We start from the raw sequence: 14,699 nt of genomic DNA on the forward strand, positions 1-14,699 counted from the left end.
ACCACTAGCTTAGTCTCAGACCAAACAGAACTGCAGCAGCAATATGGAGAAACCACCCCAACTCACACACATTCTGATAAATCCTCATATTCTAAAACAATATAGTTATGTTTCAGTTATTCAGAGATCAGTTTTCCAGCAATTTTGTCTGGAAGAGGGCCAAATCTGGACGTTAAGAAAAGGAAACACCTAAAGGGGAAGGGGATTAAGAAATACAAACTTCCAGTTATAAAATAAGTCATGGGGATGTAATGTACAGCATAGGGAATGGAGTCAATAATATAATGGCTGATGGTTACTAGACTTACTGTGTTGATCACTTCATAAGGTATATAAATGTTGAATCACTATGTTGTACACCTGAAACTAATACAACACTGTAGCTCAATTATAATTAAACATAATTTTTAAAAAGAAACAAAACACCTCTCACAGGGAAAGAAATTTTGATAGTGAGCAGCAATGAAAATATCTCAAGATATCGCTTGAGATAGAGTCACTGTCCTATTTACTATTGGGAAGAAAAAAATATTCATTAGCTGGCTGCGGATATAAACATCCGATCAATCATCACCTGAAGCTATAGAGAAAGGCAGTCAAGAAAGGAGAAAAGAGTAAAAAGTAAACTGTAAAATAGAAAAAAATGAGAAGGATCAGTGAATAAAGTGGCAGATGAGATGAGAAGCAGTGACAAATATTAGGAAAGCTGATGAGAACATTCCAAAGGGAAAAAGAGATCAGTAAAGTAGGGATCCTACATACCTCAGCAATCCCCTGGGACTTTAGCATATGGCCAAGGTATCCTATCTGATGGTAAATCATCAACAAAGGATTTCCTTAACCATTGTATTCTTTAAGAATGTAGGGAATTAGTACATTTTAAAAGGACTTCTGTGATAAGGTTAAAATAAAAATACTGCTATTTTCAAAGGCAGCACAATCAATAAACTGCAATAAAGCTAAAACGTGGATCCTGTTTACATCCTTCATTGTTTCTGAAGGAACAGTTACTGGGGTTGGACGCCCCCCTTCCCAAGTCCTCCAGTGGAAACTGCAGAAGTAGGCGGCCCTGGCCAGCCCTCAGGCAATATTGCAGCGCCCCCAGTTGCTGGAGGTTTAAGGAATCTCCGCTGCGTACACTTGTTAAGTCTTCGTGCTGTTGTGCAAGTTAAGGTAATGGGTTTCCACGCGATTTAATCCGGGAAGAGACCAAGTAACTAACCTCCACGTTCTCAACTGAAGTAACTATCTGAATGTTTTTGCTTGCTAGAGAGGTCCCAGGCTCCGAGTGTTTAGGATTGTAAACACCCAAGCCCACCCACTTCAGTTGGCTTTCTATTCCCGGGGGGAGTGTCTTTAGAGGCACCTGCCCCACGTTAAGTTCTTGTGCTTTCGGAAAGAGGATGACCGGCTGCGTCCCGCGGGGAGAGAATGCGGGGGGGGGGGGGGAGATTTTACAATTTGGTCTGAGAATTGTGTGAGTGGTACTAAGACGTCAATTAACTCCACATTTCCCTAGTGTGGCTCGCAGCCTGGCCGCCGCCGAGGCTACGACGAACCAGGCGCAGCCGGGCCTCTGGGGAGAGCCTGCAGCTCCGGAGGGCGGTGGGCGCCCCAGGAGCGGCGAGGGGCGCTCGGGCGCCACGCGCTGCTAGCTCAGTGGGCGGCTCGGGTTCCCTTGAAGGACCCTTGGGGCAGCGGGTGAGGGCTCGGGGAAGCGGGGTCCGAGCCGGCCGGGGACGCCGTCGGCGGAACTCGCGCAGCCGCACTCGGCGCTCCGACTCCGGGCTCCTCCTCCCGGCTCCGTAGTAAGCATGGCGGCGGCAGCGTTCGTGGTCCCTCGGGTGAAACAGAAAGCGGGAGCTACGCGGAGAGGGAGCGAAGAGCGGGGCTGAAGCGGCGCCGTCACTGTCGGGAAACCACCCCAATAGTCAGTGCGCCGGTGGCCGCGGCGGCCCGGAGAGCCGGCTCTGCCGCTGAGGTAGAGCGAGAACGATCAGGAACCCGAAGAAGAGGTGCCGGGGTAGCCGCCTTCCTCCGCCCCAGAGCGGCGTGACTCTGAGGTGAGAGCGCGGGCGCTCCCTTCGGGAAAGGTGGGGAAGACCTACCCGTTCCTGTCCGTCCCGCCCCTTAGCAGGCACCACGGAAACCGTTAGGCTGGGGCTGAGGAGCTGGGGTACCGAACGGGGCTCGGGCCCGTCGAGGGCCCGGCCCATCCTGCGCTGTGAGCCGAGGGGAGTGGGGCCGGGGACGGGACCCGACCACTGGCTGGGCACCTGCGGGGCCGGAGGGTCTCGGCCAGGAGATTGCGGGGGCGCGGCGCCGCCACCAGCCTGAGGGGGCGGCGCGGGGGTGCGGGCGGCCCTCCTTCCGCCCCCCTGGCCCGCGGCCGGAGGCGAGCAGCGCCGCTCCTGGAGGCGCGGGGGTAGGGAGGGATCAGAGCTCCGGAGAGGATCGTCGAGTGGCCTCTGCGCCTTCGGCTTTGGCCGCCGGGCAGCCGCTGAACTTGAAACGCTTTTCTGAAGAGAATTTCCCCCGCTCACGTTGGGGTTAAAACCTCGAAAACCCGCCCTGTGTGTTTGAGCCTGTTGGGCTGGTGGCTGTACCTGCCCGTCCCTCCACCCGGCGGAGTTAACCACCTGTTCAGTCAGGAGGGAGACTGGAGGCTGCAGTCCTCGCCCTGTTTAACAGCTTGAATCTTTGAACTTTTGACACGGCTGTGGAGGGACGTCATGCGTTAGGTAAAGAAAAATGAACAAATAATTTAGTCATAAAATCGCGGGTATAGCGGCGGCTGTTTTAATTAATGTAGTCGTTAATCGTTCTTTTATTGAACTGTTAGCGTTAAAAGCCTTGGGATTTTTTTTGTTGGGGGGGGGGGAATGTATAATGGTGCTGGGATGCTAAGAATCATGAATTAGAGATTTTCTTTTGTAAAATTTTATTTAAGTTCCTTTGGACACCTTTGTGTGTGAGCATATATTAACTAAGCAGACAGACACGATTTGTTTTGTTTTTACGTTGTCATCCTCATGTATGTGTTGACTGTGGACTTTTAAAACTGTATAATTATTTTGCTTAACTGTGACGTGTGTTTTTAGTTCTTGAAACCAAAGTTGGTGTGTGCTTTTCTGTATTATAAGAATGAAATAGCAGAAGTTGAGCTGTTACTGTAATATTTTATCACTATGTTGTTACCAGCACCAGTGCTAAACATATGCCACTCAGGAGTTGGAGCCATATGTTAGGCAGAAACTAATTGAGTTTTGTGGCTACGATCTTGTATTTGGATGAATATTTAGTTTTTATGTATTCGCTAAATCCGTAATTTTTGCCATCGTGTGTGTTTTGTTTAAATCACCTAAAAATGTTCAAGAGAAATGAGTCCCCTGCCTTTTTGATATTTTCTTGGTTGAATTGTTTTTTCTCAGCTGATGAGATAAAGTGCCTGCTGAGACAGACTTCACACAAAACAGTGATAAAAAGGATTTTTCATAGAGCTTTTATAACATAGAACCTAAAATTTTGCTTTCAGCTTTTTAGCACACTGATAATTCTTGCCAGTACTAATAATACCAGTTACTGGGAAGAAGGGAGGATGATAGGAACACAGTCTTGTTAAAATTTTTATAAATAATTTTATGTTTAAAATCTTTAGCACTATCACAGTAAATTTTACTATATGGTCTTCTTTCCCTGCATAGATCATCTTTAAGTTTTCTTGTGTAGGTTAACTGAAAATATTTTTATCCCTGGGTGACTGCCTTTAGCCACCTGTATGCTTCTAAATTAACTCCTTCTTTTTTCCTTTTTGTCTGACTCCTCAGAATCATTTAATGTTCAGGAAAAATAAACTTCTGGTTAACATTGGCTTCAACCAAACAATTACGAGGGTAATTTGCTTCTCCCAAATTGATTTGAAAAAACTGATTCTAGGATTACCTTTTGATGTCATCTGTGTCATCACTTCCCTTTATATGAGTAATTGAGAGCTGATTTATTTTATCATGCATTTAATAATTGTTTCAATTGTGAAATTTCTACAGTATAATATTAAGCATATTTTATTACTAATTAAGAAAAAATTTCTCCCTCTTATCGACCAGTCAGGCATAGATCAGGACTCAGAAAATACCGTATAAACCCAGGGGAAAAAAAGGGATGCATGATTTAATATTCTCATTGTCTTTTGTAGCTTTACTTAAAGAGCATTTAATTTATAATGTGTTTATTTTTAGTTTACACTCATGGGTAATATTTATACTTGTTTTAAAATGTATATTTTTTTATGTTTGTGCTCCCAAGGCCTGTGCACCTTATAGTTTACCTATATTTTTAAAATGCAATTTGATGAAGTAACCTAAAAAGTCTTCTAAAAAATATTTTTGGTGCTTTTTTTTTAATGAAAATGAGTGTCGGTGGTGTCTTTGAGAGTGATGTATGGATGTGTACGTGATTTCCAATTTTATTAGCCAGAGAATCAAAAGATAAATGATTGGTTTTTTTATTCCTAGCAATTTCTAGCAGACTTCAAATAAATTCACAGTATTGTAAATCCAAAGAATTAGAATACTGTGCATGTCTAGTCTATTGAATCTTTTAGTGCTTCAGTTTATGACATTGCAAAAAAAGAAAAGAAAAATGGCCCCTATGGATATCAATGTCAAGAGCTTCTTGTTAAAAAGAAATGAATGGCCAATAGTGTTGGAAGGCAGATTTTGTTTTTTTACATGTATTATGAGCTTTTATAATTAATACTTTGGTCTTATTTCAGAGTATTTTAGAGGATGATAAGCTATTATTAAAATGGGGATGCACAGACAAAAGCAATGGGATGTGTTTTCTTCTTTCAAGTAGTTTACAAACTAGTTAGGGATACTAGCTAACACACAGGAAATCATTAGGAAAAAATAAGATGGTATTATTAAATTGTTTGGCAGCGACTGTAATTTAAAGGAAAATGAGGCCACTAGAACCATCCTGGAAGGCATTTGAAGGAAGTCAGACTTGAAGCTTAGGAAGGATTTACAGAGCAAAAAGAGACATACCAGAAAAGATTGACAGACAGCTGGAAGTAGTAGCAAGGAGACCATTCTGAGAGTATCCAAGGACAAATATCAGGAAGAAGAGAGAAAGGTTAGGTAAAGAGTTTGGCTAAGCCTTAGGGCATTGTCAAGAGAGGAATAGGCAGGGCTAGATAATCCAATTTGGCTTTATCATTATGAACCCATTACTAAAAGAACTATACATCTACTTTGACATATTCATAGCTTAAGCTTTATGTATAAGATAGTTTATATTGTCTTACATGTGTTGCTGATACCTTAGATAAGGGGTGGCAGACTTTGCCTGTATTGTGCCAGAAGTAAATATTCTAGGCCTTGTAGGCCGCTTAGCGTCTCTGTTGAATATTCTTTTTTTTCTTTCTTTATTTTACAATATAAAAAACATTCTCAGCTAAAGGGCCAGACAAAAACGAGCCACCTTTGGGCAGGATTTAGCCAGTGGGCCTAGCTTCCCAACTATTGGCTAATAATTGGCTAGGTAATTGTCCACATAGCACATAATAATGAGATGTCTTATATCAGTTGTCTACATCATTGCTTGGTGTGTTTTGTTATGGCTATCATTTATATTTTTCCCTGTGTTATAGTAAAAATAAAGAAAATATGCAGAAAGAACTACTATGGTAATTGTTATTTTTATGGCCACACGTGCAGCAATAGCCCAGACTAAGTCTCAGAACTAGGAAGTGAAAGAAAAGCTTTTGAACCAGGCCTTAGAGTAGTGAAAATCACTACACTGAGGCTTAATTTAGAATTTGTATATGGTTAAAGTATATTAGCTGCCTGTTCTAGTTTTACATATTTTAAACTATAGTTGGCATTTTAGAAACCTTGACTAGGGTGCTGGTGGCCTATAAATTACAACAGGGGAGCAGCCAGTAGGAAACCTTGTTTTTAAAAGTAGTCTAGGATGAGTTAGTGAAGATATGAAACATCCTTCAAGCACTCCAAGAAGAATCACTGTTCATAGAATAGTCTAATAATTAGTATTTACATTGATGAGCTTGAGTCATCAAGAAAAGGTTGTATTGTGTACAGATTAATGCAGAGAAGATCTAGAAATCTCTTAAAATATTTCACGTTAAGATTGTTTAAAGATAAGTTATGGTGAATTAAAGGGTAACTATGAGTTATTTGAAAATTTATTTACATAAAATATCTCATTGATGTTTCTAAATTTATAGATGTATATTTCTAAGGCAATTCTGTTTCCTTTAGCGCATGAATAGTGGTGCCTCAGGTTATGGTTGCATGAATAAATTGCCTAGGGTTACTCCATATTTTGTGCCATCAAGAAAGCAAGAATATAGCATAAGATAATTATTTCATTCAGCAGGCATTAATAAGTATATTCTATATATTAGGGACAGTATTAGGTACTGGAAAAAGAAAAGATATAGAGGATAGGGAGTTGCCTGGATAAAATCAGTGGGGTTTTTTTTTGTTTTTTTTTCCCCCTTTTAAAAGCATTAAAATCAAACAAACCCCCAAAACTTGTTCACTTTGTATTTTTATTTATACGCTCATTTTCAATACTTTATAAATCTATATAGTATATTAAGTTTTAAGGCAGTATAAAACTTTTGAACTAAATCTCAGCCTTCATAAATTGCTACCTAATAAAAGTTTGGTTTTTAAATTTTGCTTTAAGGAGAAATTAACGGTTCACTTTCCCACCTCCCTTTTGTCAGCTTCATTATTCCTGCTATTTCCATGTCCTAGAAGATAGATAAAAGAATCTTGGCTCTTCATTCCAACTTCACCTTTATTAGCCATAATGATCTCAGGTTGGTTTTTTCAGTCTTAGTTTCCAAATCCTTAAAATGGAGAATAACATCTGTCCTGTTTTCTCCACAAATATTGTGAGCACCCAAAGAGACGTTGAAAAATGTGAAAATGTTTAAGTACCATATCATATAAGTGCTTAGTACTGCTATTTTGGAAACAGTGCCACCTTTTTGTAGTAAGACGAGAAATCATGAGTTCAAGTTTTTCCTCCAAAGGTCTGTAAATATGCTTCCAATAAACGTTTGGTTTACTCAAACATTTTAACTGCTTTCTTGGCATAGAGAATGCATATAAAAGCTTTCTTTCCCTTCCATTCTTATTAATCTTTCAGTGCAGTGCACATGCAATGCCTCTGTTTCTTTTTGCAAGGGAATATTGATCAATTCCAAGCAATTTTAGCTATTCTTTCCAAATTGGGGTTAAAAAGATGCAAAAATGAATTCCTTAAGGTTTTCTTTTCTCAAGTAGAAGACTTACTGTATCAATAGTAATAAGATCCATTTGTTGAACTCTGGCTGGATTTCAGGCCCTGTACTTTTAGGCTCTGGTTATTTCTTAAATCCTATACAGACCTGCCAGATAAGTGTGGTACTCTCATTTTACAGATGAAGCTATTCTGATTGACTTCTGTATTTCTCTTTGTCCCTCACTTCTTGAGATCTGTCGCGCTAGTTGTTAGAAATACAAAGTAAGTATAATGTGTACTTTGAAATAAATGTTGGTGTAAAAGTTATCTAAATTTGATAAATTGTGTTAATCAACATTTATCAGAAATATCTGAAAAGTACTGTTTTCTGTTTTCCTTCTTCAGAGTGCACATTTTAAGGTATATTTGAACAAGATAATTTTAAAAGTTTAAGTGATTTCTTCATTATCTAGTACCTCAGTGAGGGGGAAACAATCTTCCTACTTCTTAACTAATATTTAAGTACATTTTAAAGCACAGTTAAATCTTTTCTTTAAAAACTAATTATGTGCTTTCTTTTGTAGAAATAGATGTCATATTTAGTAGCTACTTTTGTTGAGATCTATCTTAAAGAAGTAGTCATTTAATCTACTTCAAAATCAGTTTTTGTAAACATTTGCTGAAGTAAAAAGAAATGAGAATTTATAATTTGTGATTTCATTATGTTTACATTTTTCTAGATTTTTTGGTTTGCTTAAGACAGCCATTCTCAATTATATTTTTGTTCTAAAGACTTGATTTTTTCCATGTAATATTTTCATTTGCAATATATACTTTTTTGTTACATTTTAGTTAATAGTTTATGAAGTACCTTTTTGTTTCTTCCATAAGTGTTAAGACCAGCTATTTCCAATACTTCAGATTAGTAGGTAAATCATTATTCCTTAAATACCATAGTATGCTAGCAATTTTTTAAAAATCTATTACTTGAACCTTGCTAAAACTGGCATAATCTGTGTGATAAAGTAGCCTTTGGATAAAATGTAGAGGCAACTAATTGTCCCTCTAATTCATCTTGCAGGCTGCTTCCAGGGTAATATTTCAAAGACATGAATTTATTCAAATCATCGCTCAATTTTAGAAATGAAAATCACACCACAATTTCTGCAGTATCGATTATGCCTTCTATCTCTATTTTAGAATCTGTACTCTGTTGATACCCTGTGACTATGTCTGTTTCCCACCACTTTCCAACTTTGTAGTATAAAGAGCATATGTTTTACATTAGGCATATATATAATAGGTTTGTTTGTTGGCGTTTATTGGCTATATATAAACATGAGCATGTTACTTTACCTCTCTATGAGTCTTGGCTGTTAGAAAGATTAAAAGAGAGAGCCCATTTAACATGGCAAGTAAAATGCTTGCCATAGAATATTTATATCTAGCACTTTGACAGACATGTCTAATTATTGTCTCCCAGGTATCCTATTCTTGTTTTTGCTAATTTATTTAGAATATTTATATCTAGAACTTTGACAGACATGTCTAATTATTGTCACCCAGGTAGCCTATTCTTGTTTTCGCTAATTTATTTATTCATCTGTCATTTGTCAAAGACTTTAAATGTCCTAAATATTTAGAATATGAATGTCAGAAAAATGAATGTCATACTCCCTTTCCTCTAGTAAATCACACACTAGAATAAGAGATAAAGATATGTAAACAAATATATATTTCAAAATAAAAGTAGATAAAATACATTTTTCTCTTGTTTCTTTTTACTTGCATGAATCATTCCTGTCAGTTAGTATTAAATTGTCATGTTTCCATAATAACACAATATCATGGTTGTGTACTCAATAGTGCAGCATTTATATTTCTTTACTTGTCTTTCTCAGCTATTAGATTCTGAATTTCTTGAGTTTGAACAGTTCCGCTTGGGTTGGCAATGGTTTTTTAAATGAGCAGATAATATATATTTTAGGTTTTGTGGCCATGTGGATTCTGTTGCAACTACTTAACTGCTGTAGGAGTATAAAAACTGTCATAGATAAATTCTAAACATTGGGTATGACTCTATTCTAATAAAACTATGTAAAAATAGACAGGAGGCCAGATTTGGCCTACAGGCCTTAGTTTGCCGACTCTGACTATGCTGCATACCCCATGCCTGACAAATAAAGGGCACTCAGTAAATAATAATGTATATTAAACTTTTTATGTTCTGGGTGCTGTTCTAAATAACTTTAGAGGTATCAGTTTACTTAAGCCTTAGAACAACCCTCTGAGGTAGATATATTGTCAACTATTTTAAAAATGAGGAAACTGAAGCACAGAGAAGTTAAATAACATACCTAAGATCATACAACTAGTTAGTGAAAGATTTGAGATTTGAACGCAGGCATTCTGACTCCAGAGCCTGAGTTTTCAATCATTAAGTCATACCAGTTTTGATATGTTGAATCCCAGCAGTGTAATATTGATTCGGTATTAGAAAACATCAATAAATTTAAAAGGGAAACTATATGATTATCTCTTTGGTGCTAAAGAAAAATTATTTTCTAAAATTCAGTTGTTCCTGATAACCATTTATCAACAAGAAATAAACCTGAAAAGGATCTCTATCAGAAACCTATATTAAATGTCATAGTGAAATATTAAAAGTACTTCCACTAAAAGATAGGAACATAACATTGGTCCAAAAGTCTTGGCCAATGCATTAACAAGAAAAAATGACCTCTAAATAATGGGACTGGGAATGAGGTGGGATATATCACTGTTACTATTTGCAGTTGATATGATTGTCTACTTAGAAAATAAAAGACAAGCAACAAAATTATTTGATTCAAAAAGATTTCAGTAAAGCAACTGACTGTGAGATAAACTAAGAAGACTCATTGCCTTTTTCATACACCAGCAATAACCAACTGTGAAAAACAAAAAGTAGAAGCCTAAATTATAAGATACTTAAGAAATTTTAAAAATATGGAACAGCTGTATGAATAAAATTATAAGATCTAAATAGATGGAGGAATACTATATTCCTGAATGTGTCAACTTGATACTATAAAATTGGCAGTTCTCACCAAATTAATAAAGTCAGTGTAATCCTAGTTAGAAATCCAACAGGATTTTAAAGATGGAATTTGACAAGTTGAATTTTTAAATTTTAAGAAAGAAAAATACGCAAGAATGGCCAAGTAAATTTCAAAAAGAAGCATGACAAAGGGGAACCTACCCATCAGAGATCAAAATATACTGTAAAATTACAATTATTAAAATAATAAGAATTTGGAGTAAGAATGGTATGTTGATCAAAGGAACAGAATAGAGAATTCATGAGGTACTCCATGGATACAGAAGAATTTCTTATATGATAAACGAGTAATGGAAGATCTAGTCTGTTAATGGTGGAGTACAATTGACTATCCAATTGAGGTAAAGATAATTAGGTACCCACCTTGTGGCATTCTCAAATGGACTAAATATAAGTAAACAAAATGGCAAAAAGAAGTGAATTTAAAAAAATTGGGGGGTATAAAAAGCCTTTTCAGGTGAGACATCAAACTTAGATGCTATTTAAAAAGGCAAGTGGTAGATTGAGGTAAATTATTTGACGTGTAATAGAGAAAGTTAATTTTCAAATTATACAAGGTGTGCCTACAAATCACTGTGAAGAAGACAACCTGGTAGAAAATGAGAAGAATGTAGGTAGGAAATTCATAGAAGTAGAAATATAGCCAATAAAGTTTTGAAGAGATACTCAGCTACACCAGTAATGTGAGAAATTCCAATTAAAACATCAGTGAGACATGATTTTTAAAAAATCTTTAGTAATAAATTTTTTTTTTTATTTTTTTTTTTGACAAAATTTGGAAAATTTTTATGTTAAGTGTCAAAAATGTGAAGTATGTACTCATAAACTATTGGACTGTGTATAAATAGCTTCATCTTTTTAGGAGGAAATTTTGCTGTTTTAAAAGTGCATACTTCTAAACCAGAAGTTCCATTTCTGTAATACAGAAACACTATCATAGGTACATAGAAAATGTTACATGTTTATGCTTTGCAGAAGAAGAAGTGTATGACAAAAATGGAAGCAATCTCAGTGTTCATTATTAGAATAGTGGAATTATGGTATGACCTTACAGTGGAATATTAGGTAGTCATGATAAAGAACACATAGATACAGATGTACTTCTTTAGGAATATCTTAAGATAGTTTACGTGAAAAAACAAGACATTGACCAGTACATGTGATTTCCTTTATATAACCACTGCCAGAAAACCTCAGGCACAGGTAAGTGCAGATAAGAAGTCTAAAAGGGTACGTTCCATAGTGAGTAGCTATAGAAATGGGAGCTGGGAGGAGGAAGAGTTAAAAATAATGTCTATGTATGTTTTTAAATACTGTATAAAACATACTTTTGTGATGTGACAAAAATAATAAAACATAAGAGGGTTTGGATTTTGTGGTTATGATTAATCCTTGTTAGACCTATACCTGCGTGGACTGCCTTAATTTATGTCTGTCTTCCCTGTGTAATTTTTAGTAGCACCTCCTTTCACTCTCAAAAGCTTCCCAATTTGTGTCTGACTCATTGGTACTTTCTAAAACAGCAAATTCAGTTTAGTATTGTGTCTGAAGCTGTGTTACAGTGTTTAATGAGTGATAATTAGTAGACTAGTGATTCTCAATCTTTATGTACGTGCAAAGGTTGTCTATCAACCAAGACAATTTTAGTGTACTTTATTTTCTGGATTTTAAATATAAAAGTAATTTTCTTTTTCAAATACAAAATGCAGTCTCATATACCTGGATACTTTTATCCCCCCTTTTAATATTAGAACCTAATATTTTAAGAAAGTTGGGGGTAAATTTCAGGAGACATGTCATCAGCTTAAGCTGAAGACAGACTAAAGAGGAGGAAGATTTTTTAAAAATAACACGAGGGAATATGAGCATATTTAGGCAGTAAATTTTAACTTAGACATAGTTATAGATTTATAAACAAAGAATTTGGTTACCTCAGAAATGAGAACATTGAAATACTGGGTTCTATAGACAAATCTTTTTTCTCCTGATAAATACAGAAATGTTTCTTGATTTTCTTATATCTTGTGATAAAATTATCTTATTTGGAAGGAATTAATGAAGAAAACATGTTAAACTTGGTGAATTTATAGTAAGGCAGTAGCTTTTACAGAGGAACTCAAATCCATCTGTTGTGAACCTGGATACTAAGGTGATAAATAGTAAAGAACATTTAAACAGTTATGACTGTATTTGATATGTTGGAGAAGATTGAACATGTTTAGAGGTATCTTTTAGATTAAAATTGCAGTCAAAGACAAGACAACACTGGATTAATGACATGTTAGATATTGCTGAAGAATAGATTAGTGGACATGAAGACATAGTGATAGAAGCTATCCAAATGAAACAGAAAAGAGAATTGTTTAAAAAAGTGAACTGAAAAAATATTTGAAGAAATAATGGCCAAATTTTTCCAAATTTGGTAGAAACTATAAACCAAGAAACACAATAAGCATAAGAAAGGTGAATAGAAATGGCACCAAGGAACGTTATAAATTGCTTAAAACAAGTGATAAAGAGAAAAAAGTTTTAAAAGCAGCCAAAGAAAAACAGAACAAAGGTAAAGGTAACAGTAGATTTCTCATCAGAAAGAATGTAAACTAGAAGATAATGGAGCAGTATCTTTAAAACATTAAAAGAAAAAACTGTCAATCTAGGATTCTTTACCCAGCAGAAGTATCTTTGAAAAACAAAGGCAAAATAAAGACTTCAAATGTACAAAAGTCTGTTAATACTTTAGTAACAGACATGTTAAATGGAGTCCTTCGAGCAGAAGGAAAATTAAACCATATGAATACCTGGACCTACAGAAAGGAATGAGGAGCGCTGGAAATGGTAAATACATGGGTAAATATATAAGATTTTTTAAAAAATTTTTAAATATCTTTAAAAGACAATTGACTGTTTAACATACATATAATAATGACTGTAGGGTTTATAACATCTAAAAGTAAAATATATGATGATAATGCCACAAGGAAGTGGGGAAATTGCAGGTACATTGTTGTAAGTTCTTATACCTGAAGTAGTATAAGTTAAACTTATGCTACTTGTATGGTGATAAGTTAGACTGAAAAGTTAGTCTGTGATAAGTTAAAGATGCATGTTAGAAACCCTAAAGCAGCCACTAAAGTAACAAAACAATTATAATCTTTAAGCCAACAAGGGAAATAAAATGATATTAAAGAAATAATCAAAACATATAAAGGGGAAAAAGGCATGAAGAGCACATGGGACAAATAGAAAACAAATTGCAGGATGGTAGAGTTAAATCCAACCATATCAATAATCACATTACATTTAAATGATCTCAACACTAAATTAAAAGGCAGAGATCATTGGATTAGATTTTTTTTTTAAAAAGTAAAGACCCAAGTGTATGTATCATATCTACAAGAAACCTACTTTAAATATAAAGACACATATGTTAAAAGGTTGGAAAAGATAGACTATGCTAACACTATCCAAAAGAAAGCTGGAGTGACTATATTAGATCAGAAGTTAGATTTCAGAGCAGACTGATACCAGGGGTAAAAAGGTCATTTCTTAATAATAACGATTAATTCTTCAAGGGGACAATCCTAAATTTTTGTGCATCTAATAAAACAGCTTCAAATTACATGATAGAACTGTACAGAGAAATACACTAATATGCAATTTTAGCAGAGATTCCAATACCCCTCTCTCAATAATTGCTAGAACAAGTAGAATGTAAAACCTAAAACTATAAAATTTTATGAAGGAAACAGGAGACAATTTTTGTGACCTTGGATTAGGCGAAGATCTCTTAGATACAACACCAAAAATATCCATACAAAAACAAATTGATAAGTTAGACATCATAATTTAAATTGTTCTTCAAAAGACATTGGTAAGAGAATGTAAAGACAAGCCACAGAGTGGGAGAAAATCTTTGTAAACCACTTAACTTGATAAATATATCCGGAATATGTAAAGCACTATCAAAACAGTAATATGAAAACAGAACAGTCCACTAACAAAATGGGCCAAAGTATTGAACAGATACTTAACCAAAAATCTGTAGGGTGGCAGATAAGCACATGAAAACACATTGAACATCATTAGTTATGAAAATGCAAAGGCTGGGATTACAAATACTAGGAAAGTTGGGGGGTCTGATGGGTAGGGTCTTTTCTTGATTGTAGTAATGGTTTCATAGATATATTCATGTGTCAAAATTTTATCAAGTTGTACACTTTAAAATGGGTTATTTGATTTATATTAATTATACCTCATTAAAGCTATTTTTAAAATCTAGAGTAGTTGCCATGTACATGCTTGATACGTGTTTGTTTAATACATTTAACTTATTACTCTT

General features: G+C 35.7%; 1 protein-coding gene across 3 annotated transcripts in view; it reads left to right on the forward strand.

Annotated features, from left to right (window-relative positions):
* Positions 1-1,391: 1,391 nt before the first annotated feature.
* Positions 1,392-14,699, forward strand: part of FNDC3A (fibronectin type III domain containing 3A) — a 157,857-nt gene continuing 144,549 nt past the window's right edge. Inside the window, exon 1 of one of the 3 annotated variants that reach the window (XM_019748010.3) lies at positions 1,392-2,063. The gene's annotated coding sequence lies outside the window, so the exon portion shown is untranslated. Of the gene's footprint in view, positions 2,064-2,537; positions 2,742-14,699 lie in introns of those variants that run through there. The other 2 variants (XM_019748011.3, XM_019748012.3) reach the window with 2 other exon arrangements.

The sequence above is a fragment of the Rhinolophus sinicus genome, chromosome 16 (assembly GCF_057876585.1).
Source record: "Rhinolophus sinicus isolate RSI-liver-muscle chromosome 16, RSI-T2T, whole genome shotgun sequence".
Lineage (NCBI taxonomy): Eukaryota > Metazoa > Chordata > Mammalia > Chiroptera > Rhinolophidae > Rhinolophus > Rhinolophus sinicus.